Here is a 10,853-nt window from a genome sequence, read left to right on the forward strand (position 1 = left end):
ATCATTCTTTTCCCTCTTTGCCTCTCTGAAGTGATCCCCTAAAAATAATCTTACAAGGTGAACCTCAAAGGGAAATCTGTGATTGTGCCCTTTCCAGACAATCCCAGTGTTGCTCAGAGACCATAGTCCACATAGCTTTGGTTATTGGATATCCCTCAGGGGTCTAATTATACAAAGTAATTCAAAGGCTCTCTTCTTTCTCTAACAGTGTGCTGTGGGATAGCTTTGCCTAGGAGACTGCTCAATGTCTCGGGGGGGGGGGGGGCAAAGATTTTAATTTACAATTATTGCATCTAATCTGTCCTGCAAGAGAATTATTATTCATTGCAACCAACACAGGTAAATCCTTCTCCAACTTTCCACTAACTAACATGATGATAACCTGTGTTTATTTGGCAAAGCACTAATGTCCCAGACTCAGAAATAGGGTTAACATTATACAGTGCATGCTGCATAGTGTCAGGCTGAAAAGGAAACATGGTTAACCCTGGGGTTACAGAGATCAAAACCTTAGAAACTTATTGATAGCTTGTGGTAAGTGAATCTTTTAGGAGCTGCTCAGGTTACAGGCAGAGAGAGCTTCTTCGCAAGTCTGGGAACTCCATTAGCACCCAATTAATGTCTGTTAGTTCAGCGTGGGGACTTTGTGCTTTCTAAGCAAATTGCTCCCTTACGGGATGGGACAGTTTGCAAGATGTTTTATGCTTCCAAAATATTGTTCCTCTAACACCGCGGGGGGGAGCAGGGGAAACATTATTACATTTTACAGGGAAACAGATACATTTCATTCATCTGAAACCCATTTCTCCTGCATAGCGAACACATAATTTCAATATAATTTAATTTTATCTCTCACCAGCTGTGCCATAAAATGCCCCCTCCGTAATGTGTGCAGTTACAGTCAAACAATAAACATGGCACATTGGGAACAGAAAATTATTCCATTAAGAGCAGGGAAATACTAAAAGGAAAGAATTCAACAGCTGCTGCCATATTTGAAATACTTTATTTTAACCCTGTCCTTATAGAGGTTTGTTAGAGTGAGCTCACAGTTCATCATGGGAGTTATTATAATCATGGGGAGGATGAAATATTGCAAAAGATCATAGAATTGTGTAGCAAGGCAAGATTTAATGTGCAAGCTGCATCTGTTGGCTTAGGGCAGAGACACACGGTCAGATTCGGGGAGATTAGTCACCGGGCAACAAATCTCCTCTTTTTCGGGGCAACTAATCTACCCGAACAGCCTTCCCCTACCTTCCCGCCGGCTAGAATGAAAATCGCTGGCGGGATGTCAATCGGATCGCTTCATTTTCCAAAGTCGTTCCTCGTGAGGCAACTTCTCAGCCCTTATGTGTAGTGTGTGACTGTGTATCTTGATTATTGTAGTCTTTTAGTAGCCATGGCTGGTTTAAAATTATTTTTCCTACATAGAACTGTAATTTGAGTGATATACAAAGGCAGCAATGCCAGTTTTATTAAGATACCAGAGCTCTCCCAAGCTCCAATACCTATAAATACCAATAAAATTACATATCTGATTAAACGAAACACAGCAGTTTTGTGAAAACATGAATACATGCGATAAACTGGATAATACAGTTTAAGAGACACACACAAATTACATTTTATAGGTAAGTATAGATCATTGTCCCATCTGATTATAATAAATTCAGAAGTCATGCAATGATAGAGAAATGGGTACTGGCACCCCAAATATATTATGCATTGGGAGCAGTAGGTACTGACACCCCAATACATTTACATTGTGAGAATTGGGTACTGAAATCCCAACCATTTTATACATTGCGAGAAATGGATACTGGCACAAGGAGAGAAGTGGATATTCACATCCAACAAAGTATACATTAAGAACAGTGGGTATTGACATCCTAAACATATTATCCCTTATGGTATTTGGTACTGACACCCCAATACATTATACTTTGAGAACATGGGGTAATGACACCCCAATATATTATACATTGAGAGCACTGGGTGCTGGCATCTCAATCGTTTTATATTTTAAAAGTAGACAGTACTGACACCACAACTATATTAAATATTGAGAGGTATGGGTAATGAGACCCAGATACATTATACACAAAGAGCACTGGCACTAGCAACCCAACTATTTTTATACATTAAGTGCAGTAGGTACTGAAACCAAAAGTTTTTTTGGAATCCACAAGCAAATCTTGCAGATCCCCCCTTCACATTACATAGTATGACCAATGGGTACTGACACCCCATCAAAAAAAAAACAGTATGGGCAGTGGCAGTTATTTCTAATTTTCTTTTAAAGGAGAAGGAAAGGCTTCATGCACTTGGGGTGCCAAATGTTAACTAAAAAGTCATCTATTTCATTCTTCTGCGCATGAGCCTGACCCTGGAAATTTGAAAGAAGAAGAAGCCGAAAGAGATTAGATCCATGGTGCTCACTGGTATAACCCCGGGCCGGTGCAGTTTTCTGCTGATAGGAGCACCAGCCCAGGGTATCAAGTAATTCAATGCAATCACTTGGGGGTGCCTAACATTTGGCACCCCCAAATGCATAAAGTCTTTCCTTCTCCTTTAAGACATTGGCACAATAATGACAAGTTGTAATTGAGCTTTATTTTTAATATCTGTAGGTTTTTAATTGCTTAACTTTTTCTTCAGCAACCCCCACAGTTTGGCATTTCAGCCCAAACAAGTGGTTTAAATGACAGTGGCACAAATCTTCTCTGATGCCGATTTTAATCAGTAGTCCTGCGCTGCTTTAGAGTTTTACCAAACACAAATGCACCCATACAGTTTAGCTTGCGTAGCTTGATATGTAGGCTACATAGAGCTCAGCACATCCCAGGCCAGGGAAGTACACATAAAACAGATGCTCTTTTTGAGCTGCTAACATTTTAGTGTTGATGGATTGGTTCTGACCTGTAATTCACAGCTAGGATTCACAACACAGGGGTGAAACTGTGTGAAGATTATCACATAAATCAATGCAGGCTGACCTGATAGCACCCTCATGATAGCTCTTACATGTGACCTGTAACACTTTACTCTGCAGTGGGAAAAATATTTTCTATGACTAATATGAAACAGTGCAGAAAAGGGAAAGTTGCGCTGTGATGCCCATAAGCATTATTAAAGGCTTTTAAGAAATAAGAAAAGTATGGTGGTACTGTTTCAGAAACCTCACCACAAGATTTTAGACCATTAAGCAGAGGTGCAATAAGGCTGTGACCACAACATTCATACAGAGTCAAGAGTTCCTCTGCACTCTACACTATATATATATATATTTCTGGAAAAAGAATTGTTAGGGTACAGACCTTAATTGCGGTGAGTCACTTCGCTATCTTCCAATATATAACTTCCAACCAGATCACACTCCTTACTTAAAACATAGTCTTTATTAGCGTGTATAAAATTTGTATAGATTAGTAGAAAACAGTTCCATATGAAACAAAGTTAATAAAGGGACTAGGTTTTACCTGCAACTTATTTTTTAAAAAATAGTGGTGAGCACAACTTTCCCTTGTTTGTTATAGTTTATACAGGAGCAGTGACCAGCTCCATGTTGTAGCTCCCACCCTTCCCAGCTATAGTCAGGTGATCCCACTGGTGTCTAATAAAAGGGCAGCCAAGTTTGGGAGTTTTACTTTGAAAGCAGCTAGTAAGTTGCAGGTAAAACTTAGTCCCTTTGTAAAATGTATAATGAAGCAATAGAATTCTTAATGAATCAGATGAAAATTGAGCATAGGACTGGCCAGATATGGGATGACTTTGACGTAGTTGGCCAGCTTAAATATATTGCAATATATGGACAAACAATCCCTGTTTTGTTTAAAGGGTAAGGCATTTTTTAGTAGCAGTATGCACAAAATGTCTCTGTCTTAAATATATTGATAATGGGTTGAGTGCAGAGGACTCTTGTATTTGACTATATGTATTTTGTGGTCACAGCCTCATTGCACCCCCGCCTAATGGTTTTAAAAAATAGTGGTGAGCACAACTTTCCCTTGTTTGTCTCAGTAGAGCAAGCATCTTCACAATTTTTGTGTTCAAGATCCTTTGTGGGTTAACATTCCCTGAGACTCGCTTTACTTTATTACACAGTTATATATTGGATCATGCACTTCCTATTGTAAAATATAAGGATATTATGAGTCACCAAGAACAGAGGGTACATAATTTATTATAATATACAAGTTACAGCGAGTCATGTGACAAATTACATTACTAAGCACTTATTATAACTAATGACATCACTAAGCACCATTTGTAAGAATAGATGAGGATATTAGAAATAACCTTGGAGTCTTATTTGGTCACAGAACTCCTCAGTGACTTATAATATCCTTATATTTTACAATAGCAGGTACATTATTTATTATATTCAGAGCAGGGATTTTTACAAAGTAAATTCCAACAGCACATCAAATACAGTATGGCTCATCCTATATAATAAAGTTGAAGTGTCTCTGCGTCCAGTCCCTGTGTCCGTGGGATTGCGCTACTGCGCATGTGCCCCACGGACCTTCTCTGGCGAATGTTTGACTACATACTGTATGTTCTAGCGCCCGTTAATTTAACGGGCTTAATGTCTAGTATTTAGAATAAATGCTTAAAACACTCATGGTTCCTAATTAATTACACATGACAGCGACATCAGGGGTATCTGTACCAAAAATTATTCCTTAAAAAGAAGGAAAGTTATAATCACAGGTGGTGCAAATATTAGGTTAACCCCCCCCCCCCATCCAGTAATTATAACCACAGGGTAATTCTGTGCTAGAGCCAAGGAGTGAACTTCTCTTCTTCCTTTTCTTTTTTTTTTTTTTTTGCTGGGTGCACAAGGCAGCTTTCTCACTCAATTGAGCATGCAATGGCCCAGGGTCACCCAAGAATGAAGAAGATGACTGCACTGTGGTGCTGATAAAGTTGTACCCTGGCAGGTGCAGTTATAATCACTGGGGGTGTCTAATATTTGGCACCCTCTAGTGATTTGACCCTTCCTTTTCCTCAGGAGTGATCAGTACTGATTGTTCACACAACATGGCTTTCAACACCTTGATTCCATTTAACCATTACAGATTTGTTACCCTTTGTTAGGTCAGTCAAGGGTGCTGCAGTGGAGGCAATATTGATAAGCCTTCGTTAATATTCCACAAAACTCAGAAATTCTCGCACCCATTACTTTGTTAAAGTTTGTGGCACTCTTGGATTGCCTCTACCTAATGTACTTGGGGTTGTATTATTCCCCCCTGGGCAGTACGCCCTGGAGTTGTATCTTTGGAGTAAATTCTAACTTTGTACCTTTCTCCAAAATGACTAACCGTTCAACATCATTGAGGTCTCCCTATCCAACCTAAAGCTAGATCTCTGCAGGAAGAGATCTGATTGTCCAATGCCGGGCATTCATTCCTCTGGTTGTATCCATTTGTTTACAAGGTGAATAAGACCATACATCTATGATCTTGCCAGCAGGTCAGTAGAAAAAGCCCAATTACAGACCCACTGAACACAGACAGTGATATTACTTCCTAGCTATGATATGATCTCTGTTTTTACGTACTCCTTGGAATCCTGTTACCTTAAATCATAGTGGACCTATTTCAGGGTGGGGTTACATGAAGACCAAGCAGTGAAAGGTACTTATTGCCTTTGGCATCATTTCTTCTTGTTTTGGCACTGATAATGGAACTGTGGAAGACATAACTTCAATAGCTACCAGGCACTGCATCCTTCTTGATACATGGAGTGTGCCTGGGTAACACAAGAGACATATAGTTCTGCAGTGTATCTCAGTGACAGCTATCTGCCACTTGTGTAAAGGCCCCCATACACGGGCCGATAAAAGCTGCCGACAGACCAAATCGGCAGCTTATTGGCCCGTGTGTGGGGCTATCCGACGGGCTTTCCCGATCAATATCCAGCCAATCAATATATGGTATATATGGTATATATATATATATATATATATATATATATATATATATATATAGTGTATGTAGTCCCGTGATCCGTCCATTGTGATCCGATCGTTGGGCCCTAAATCAGATTAGCCCGATATCGCCCACTTCAATGTGGGCATATCGGGGAGAGATCCGCTTGTTTGATGACATCGCCAAACAAGCGGATCTCTACGTCTATGGCCACCTTAAGTTTTATATGTGATGCTGAATAAACAAGAGAAACAAAATAAGACCCTCAGCTGGTGATTAATCAAAATTCAAAAAAAATCTTTAATATTTATAACTGAATATTTCACATGAGGAATGCCACAGACCATTGCCTGCACTTTATATTTTCCTTCTTAGATATGTGTGAAGCAGGACAGAGAAAGTTTTCTGCAGTTTAGGGTTCAGGTTACAGCTAAAGTAAATTGAAAATTCTCATAGCTGTTGAGAATTCTTTAGTGATTGAAGAGAGATATAGATTCCCATTTAAACAAATGATGATGTGTCCTCTGGTTAGAATGGAACTGGGCATGTTTCAACTACTAAATTACCTTGTTGAAAATACTTTAGCAAGAACACATTGAAAAAATCTATTTGTTGTCATCAAAAATTTGCATCTCAACTTTTGATAAATCTGTTCTTCTGTGCCTGAAGTTACATGCCTCAAACTTTTTGGCATACTTTTTATTGAATTGTAAACGTCACTGATTAAAATATCATGGCTGAAGCCCTAAGGGTCTCATGAAGTTTGTTTCTTTGAACATGATCTGCTAAGTGCCTCATTGCTCCTTGACCTGTCTAGCCTGAGAGTGTCAAGTACCACGTTCTCATTTGGCACCTTGCCTTCTCTGCCTCTCTCTGCCGACCTCATCTGCTCATCCACTTATGTTGGCTAATAAAAAACCCATCTGCCAGGCACTGCTAGGGAAAGCTGAGAGGTTTATTCCTTGCAAAGAGCAACAAAACTTTAGAAACAAGCAGAGTGTTACTACAGAGGAAGCAGACCCTGGAACTGCAAGGGAACCCAGGAGGTATAGGAGGCGCCAGAAGGCCCTAATTAATGAGCATGTCAACACATATTGGTAAAAAAAGAAAACCTCTGGACATGTTGGGGGCCCTAAAATTAATTTGCTGTGGGGCCCAGCATTTGTTTACAAGGTGAATAAGACCATACATCTATGATCTTGCCAGCAGGTCAGTAGAAAAAGTCCAATTTTAGACCCACTGAACACAGACAGTGATATTACTTCCTAGCTATGATATGATCTCTGTTTTTATGTATTCCTTGGAATCCTGTTACCTTAATTCATAGTGGACCTTTTGGAGTTCAGGGTGGGGTTACATGAAGACCAAGCAGTGAAAGGTACTTATTGCTTTTGGCATCACTTCTTCTTGTTTTGGCACTGATAATGGAACTGTGGAAGACATAACTTCAATAGCTACCAGGCACTGCATCCTTCTCAATACATGGAGTGTGCCTGGGTAACGCAAGAGACATATAGTTCTGCAGTGTATCTCAGATTGTGTAAAGACCCCCATACACGGGCCGATAAAAGCTGCCGACAGACCAAATCGGCAGCTTATTGGCCCGTGTGTGGCGCTATCGGACGGGCTTTCCCGATCGATATCCGGCCAATCAATATATAGTATATATATATAGTGTATGTAGTCCCGTGATCCGTCCATTATGATCCGATCGTTGGGCCCTAAATCAGATCAGCCCGATATCGCCCACTTCAGTGTGGGCATATCGGGGAGAGATCCGCCAAATGAGCGGATCTCTATGTCTATGGCCACCTTACATTTTATATGTGATGCTGAATAAACAAGAGAAACAAAAGAAGACCCTCTGCTGGTGAATAATCAAAATTCAAAAGAAATCTTTGATATTTATAACTGAATATTTCACATGAGGAATGCCACAGACCATTGCCTGCACTTTATATTTTCCTTCTTAGATATGTGTGAAGCAGGACAGAGAAAGTTTTCTGCAGTTTAGGGTTCAGGTTACAGCTAAAGTAAATTGAAAATTCTCATAGCTGTTGAGAATTCTTTAGTAATTGAAGAGAGAGATAGATTTCCATTTAAACAAATGATGATGTGTCCTCTGGTTAGAATGAATGGGGAGAGACTTAACCTCCCCTACCATGGGAGTGCGGCAGCTCCCCCCCTTTTCTGTATCGTTTTTTACTTACCTCGTGTAATTTTCTTCTGTTTAAAACTTACCTCACTTCCGATTGGTCAATTTTCAATCCCAGGCTTCTGATTGGTCGATTCAAAAAGGGGCATGGCTTCGCGGGAAAAGCCGCGAAAGCCGGCTATAAAAGGACAAGCCGGCGAACGCTCTTCATTCTTCATCGGCAGCCGACGCGAGAGGATCGTTTGGAAAATCCCACCCACCCACCCTGTTATTGTATAACATATATGAATGCATAATAAATAAAAAAAAATATATATATATTGTCGCAGCGGTTAATTGTTGTTTATAGAGAAGTGTCATATGGAGGTATGCTCCTGGCTAGGTGGTAAATTGGCGGGGCTTAAGGATATTTGTTGTTAATCTTTAAGGCGGTCCGCTGCAGAGATCTGATGCAGAGGCTGGCTGGGAATATATGTATGAGCAGGTATTAGTATCATTAGCAATGGTTAATGTTCTGATTGATATAATATTTAATAAACAACAGCTGCGGCCATTCTCCACCATGCATGTGTCCGTGTCTATAATTGGTTGTTATAATTGGGTTGTGTTAAGTAAGTAATGCTGTCTGCAACTCCCATGGAACTGGGCATGTTTCAACTGCTAAATTACCTTGTTGAAAATACTTTAGCAAGAACACATTGAAAAAATCTATTTTTTTTTAAATTGATTTGTGGGAAAATTTGTTGTCATCAAAAATGTGCATCTCAACTTTTGATAAATCTGTTCTACTGTGCCTGAAGTTACATGCCTCAAACTTTTTGGCATACTTTTTATTGCCTTGTAAACGTCACTGATTAAAATATCATGGCTGAAGCCCTAAGGGTCTCATGAAGTTTGTTTCTTTGAACATGATCTGCTAAGTGCCTCATTGCTCCTTGACCTGTCTAGCCTGAGAGTGTCAAGTACCACATTCTCATTTGGCACCTTGCCTTCTCTGCCTCTCTCTGCCGACCTCATCTGCTCATCCACTTATGTTGGCTAATAAAAAACCCATCTGCCAGGCACTGCTAGGGAAAGCTGAGAGGTTTATTCCTTGCAAAGAGCAACAAAACGTTAGAAACAAGCAGAGTGTTACTACAGAGGAAGCAGACCCTGGAACTGCAAGGGAACCCAGGAGGTATAGGAGGCCCCAGAAGGCCCTAATTAATGAGCATGTCAACACATATTGGTAAAAAATGAAAACCTCTGGACATGTTGGGGGCCCTAAAATTAATTTGCTGTGGGGCCCAGCAACGTCTAGTTACACCACTGGAAAGAAAAAGTCGCTATTATGTAAATTACCCCGACCCAATACACCCAAACACCACAACTTGAGGCTGATCCCCTTTAAAGCACCCCACGCCCACTTTTTGCACCGGGTCCATGACAAAATTCTTGCCTGTCATTCTCCCCAGTGAAGGTTCACAAAGGGCTTTCAAATGCTCAATTGTGAATAAATCTTGTTTAGATGCTTAAAAACGAATTGTTTTTCTGGAAAAGTTGTTTGTTTCACAGTTGTCTCACAAGACTTTGTTTTGGGTCAACAGTGAATTTAATTAGGAATTTGTGTAGGTTTTTTTGTTTCTAGATATATCTTCATCCCAAGCAACGGACATATTTATCACAGTCATATAAGTTTGGGTTACCATGGGATGTCAGTCATAAACGCCATGGATTCAATAACACACCATCTGTTAAAGGCATGCCTAGCCTGGCACACTGCCCAGAAAGCATTTCTGACACCTTGATAAATCTTCAGGCCAACCCACCCCCTGACAGTTTAAGATATTAACCTATACTAACCAGGTATATGTATACAGATACATTTCAACAGAAGCTCAATTCTTCCCCATAGTGTCAACTATGGAAAAAAATTTAAATCAAAGTAGACTTTATAAGAATGCTTTGTTCTGAACTCGCCATTTGCGTTGGGTATAAAAAGGGTCCGAAATGTGGTAACAGAGAGATGGGAACAGTGACTTTTATGAGGGCTGGTGAAAGGCGTATATATATCTGGGTAATGTATAAGGCCACTTTTGGCTCATCTCCAAATGGCATTCCTCACTTCCCTGTGTTATTCCCTATTCCATGTTCAGAATAAGGTCCCTGAACCCACCAGTCTAGTGAATGCAATTGATCTTCATCTGACATCAGATACTCGCAATGGTGAATGGCAGGAATGCAGTAGGTCACTGGTTTGATAAATATCTTTATTCTAGTCTTTCCCTCACTGCACAGAACATTCCCCTCCCGCAAACACAAAACTACAGTAAAATATTATAAATTGAATACAGCTCCTGCTCTGCAGTATAGCATATATTAGTCATAGATTAAGTTTATAAAATAGCTTATATTAGTCATATATTAAGTTAACGGAGCTTAAATAGTAAAATTGCCTGCTTCGTTTAATATTTTCTTCCATTAAAATCCAACTGGCAATTTCTATCACAGGGGAAAAATGGAGGTTCTAACTGCACTTGGTTTGTGTGTGAGCACAGCGTCTCATAGGAGGCAGAAGGCAGACGAGTACTTAAAATGGCAGTTTATTTTATATAAGGCTTAATATTAATATACTGTATATAAGGCTTTATATATTATATAAAATGCTTTATTTATATGAAACAGTGTTTTACAAATATGTTATGATATTGATTTATAGACACCTGAAATGTCCAGGGGTATAGTTTCCCTTTACTGGCAGTGTTTAGTTTTGGGACTACCCA

At 39.7% G+C, this 10,853-nt stretch overlaps 1 long non-coding RNA gene across 1 annotated transcript; it reads left to right on the plus strand.

The window, feature by feature from the left end:
- Positions 1-223: 223 nt before the first annotated feature.
- LOC121399014 lies at positions 224-8,601 on the plus strand. The gene is made up of 2 exons (XR_005964684.1): positions 224-339; positions 8,210-8,601. It is a non-coding gene; the product is annotated as an uncharacterized LOC121399014 (long non-coding RNA).
- Positions 8,602-10,853: the final 2,252 nt, after the last annotated feature.

Source organism: Xenopus laevis, chromosome 9_10S (genome assembly GCF_017654675.1).
Source record: "Xenopus laevis strain J_2021 chromosome 9_10S, Xenopus_laevis_v10.1, whole genome shotgun sequence".
Lineage (NCBI taxonomy): Eukaryota > Metazoa > Chordata > Amphibia > Anura > Pipidae > Xenopus > Xenopus laevis.